The sequence below is a fragment of the Saimiri boliviensis genome, chromosome 4 (assembly GCF_048565385.1).
Source record: "Saimiri boliviensis isolate mSaiBol1 chromosome 4, mSaiBol1.pri, whole genome shotgun sequence".
In the NCBI taxonomy this organism is placed as follows: Eukaryota; Metazoa; Chordata; class Mammalia; order Primates; family Cebidae; genus Saimiri; species Saimiri boliviensis.
In genome coordinates this window covers 57,178,625-57,181,922 of record NC_133452.1, presented here as the reverse complement: position 1 = coordinate 57,181,922, position 3,298 = coordinate 57,178,625, and the positions used below count along the sequence as shown (strand labels likewise).

The 3,298-nt window shown below is 53.1% G+C and overlaps 1 pseudogene; it reads right to left on the bottom strand.

Annotated features, from left to right (window-relative positions):
- Positions 1–298: 298 nt before the first annotated feature.
- On the bottom strand, positions 299–1,777 carry LOC120363279 (protein fem-1 homolog A-like; annotated as a pseudogene).
- Between the last annotated feature and the right edge of the window lie 1,521 nt (positions 1,778–3,298).

Sequence of the window (3,298 nt, the reverse complement as noted above, 5' to 3'; positions counted from 1 at the left end):
CCCTAACCTTGGGAGCCCCTAATCCTAACGCCATATTTGGTAGCTGGAGTTATCCAGCTACATCAAGGGGCAAGTGAACACAAACCCATTCTCAACTTTTTCCTGTGTTTCTAGCAGAGAAGGAAGGTAATGGCTTCAGTCCCTTAGCCTCTAGGTAACAAGGCAAAGGCCTCCATAACCCAGGAAGACAGGATGTGACGTTCTTGCTTCTTTCCCCGACTCAATATGAGTGAGCAGGCTCCTAGAGAAAGACAATCCTCCTAGCACATGACCCTGAAGGCTTCTAGCACCAAAGGCTCTAACTCCTCTTTCCCTCTGCCTGCAGGTAAAGGGGACAGGAGGCAGAAGATCCCTTTTCCTGATTTGTGCCTGAAGGAGGCAAGAACAGGCATCTGCTGCATGCCCTGCATGCCCTCATGATTTCTCCCCTCAGTAGGAGAAGGGAAAGGCGAGGGTGCAGACACTCTGGAACTGCAAGGCATTGCAGGGTCATGTAGTTGAAGGGTTCCGTGATGCCCCAGGCCAGCAGCTTCTCCTCCAGCAGCTCATAGGCAATCTTTTTGAAGGTATTGGTGGCATCCGTGTGGGCCCTGCTTTTAGGATCAGGGGGTTCATGATTGCTGGGCGGTTTTTCCTGGCTGCCATGTGCAACATGACGTTGTTGTCAAAATCCCTGCTGTCTGGGTCGGCCTGCACTTGAGCAGCACTTAGACCACTTGCAGGGAGGCGAATCTGCCCACATTTGTGGTCCTTATTTGCGGTGTCCTTACCCACAGCCACGTGCAGAGGGGTGAAGCTGTTCTTGTTCCTGGGCGCACACTTGAGCAGACGGTAGATGGTCTGGTGCTTCAGGTGCTCCTGGCTAGGGGTGTATTCCACTTTCTCCAACAGAGCAGGTGGAGGATGATGTCCGGCGCCTTGGTGAACTGGGCCGCGTCTTTAGGTTCCGGCAGCTGCAGCTCCTTGCGTCTGGGAAAGGTTCCATTTGCCAGCCCCCTTTCATGAGAACCCCCATGAAGTCTGCAAAGCCGATTTGTGTTCCCAAGCTGCCATTGGCCACCAGATCCTGCAGCACGTAAGGGAAGAGTTCTGCGGAAAGAAAGTTGCAGGCGGTCATGGGGCTCAGAGGCTGGCTCCAGGTTGCCCTGTTGCACGTCCAGGGTGCACTTCCTCAGGCAGACGAGGAGCTCTAAATTGCCACAGTCCTCCTAAACCGTGCCCCAGTAACGGATGTAATAGGAAGTGTTGGAGTCAGAGGGGCAGAGGATTCACTCCCAGATCAACAGGGCCTACATTTCCATGTCATGCAGGTGGCTTATCAGCGCTTTCAGCTCCACGGTGGTCTTGACCTCCCTGGAATAGCCATAGGCCAGGATCAGCTTCTGGGGTTTTGGTTTGGGCAGGTACTCGCCCCCCCACTGCTGACCAAGCTCCGTGACTCATCTCCAGTGTTTAAGGATCCCAAGCAGATATCGCTTCTTTTCCACATACGTGGCTCCCAGAAATTCCAGTGTTTCCACGGCAGCTTACTGGCTGGTGGGAGAGCAGTTCCTAAGACTCCCGGTTCAGTGGTTCCTCCGGAGGAGCTGCAGCATGGAGCCCCTGAGGCTGCGCGTACTCCTGGTTAGTAGTGGAGGCCCTTCTTGCGGTACTCTGCCTGGGCCTCTCCCCCGGCGTCCTGCTCCTGGCTGGGCTGCTCCTGGATGAGGAGCTCCATGATGCTGGTGTGGCCCGTCACGCTGGCACCAGCAGCGCGGTCCTGCGTTAGCCATCCCATGCGGGTCTGGCACTCCAGCAGCAGGCTCTCCAGGCTGCCAGATGCCGCTCAGTCTTGGAAGGCCGTCTTGCCATTGGCACTGTGCGGTTCACCTGGGCGTCCTGCTCCAGGAGGTAGCTGGTGCTGTCTCGGTGACATTTGTAGCACGAATCACGACACACACGTGGCTGTGCCGGAGGCCATCTCCGGGTCGGTCTGGTTCTTGCCAATGGCCGTGGAAGAAGGCGGCGCGCAGGGTCGTGGAGTTGGTGCACCTGGTGCGGTTCGCCGAGGCCCTGTGGCGCAGCAGGCTCGGCACCACGTCCAGGTGGCCGGCTGCAGAGGCGGCCCACAGCGGCGGCGCGCCCTGGATCATCTCGCCGTCGAAGTGCCCCGAGCCGCCAGCCTCCACCCTCGCGCCGCCCCAGTCCACCAGGTACCCCACCACGTCCAGGTGGCTGAAGCAGGCTGGGGGTGCACTCTACTTTCTCCAACAAGTAGAGCAGGTGGATGCGCAGCGGCGTCCCCCGCACCGGCCACCACGCCTGTCAGCTCGTCCAGCTCCTCCCGGGCTGCGGCCTGTGAAAAGCTTCTGGAGCAGCTGTAGCTTGCAGTCACGGGCGGCCTGGTACACCGCGGGGCGGAGGTCCGTGGTCTGGGCGCCCAGGGATGAGGAGACAGAGGATTTAAGCCTGGACGAGCCGGCGGGGGGCAACCATCACCGTCTCCCCCGCCGCCATCTGAGGGGGTCCCCGAACCATTTCATCTATACATATGCGCTATATATATCTCTTAGAGAACCAAATCCTTTAAAAATAACCAAAATATCATTATCACATCTGAAAATACAGTTTCTTAATAATGGCAAACAACCAGTATTCACATTTCCTAAATTGTCTTACGCATGGTTTTTCTAGTGTGTACGTTTGAATTGAAATCCAAATAAGAAAGAAACATTGCTGTTGGCTGATGTGTCTATACATTTTTCCTTTCACTTCTTTCCCTTCAGAGTGTTTTGCAGAAGAAACTGGGTTGAAGAAATCTCAGTGTCAGGATCTTGCTCAGTGCCTCAATTATAAAGATTACTGATAAAAAGACGTCAATGTCAGTTGGATTTCAGTGGGTGCCTTCTCATCAATCTTTGCTTTGAGGACGTGAGGTGAGGAAGAAAGCCCCTTCATAGAGACCTTCTGTCTTTGGTCAGAACTGGCCTGCATTGTGGAAAGAAGCGAAAAAGTGATTTCAAGAGCTTTTGAGTATTAATCCCAATGTTCACTTACAAAATCTATGACTTATCTAGGAATTACCTTTAAGTGCATCATACTTATACTGTATAAGTAAAGTATATCAAAGAACCATAAAAAAATTGGAGGTAAATCATGTTCGTGGATGGGATAATTTAATATTTTAAATATCTAAGACAGTCTAAGACAGTTGCAGTTGAATTAAAATCCCAGTAAACTTTTTTTGTGTTTGCATCTTCACTGGCTGATTTCCAGATGAATATAGATGAATACATGTGTGTGAATAGCTAAGCTAATT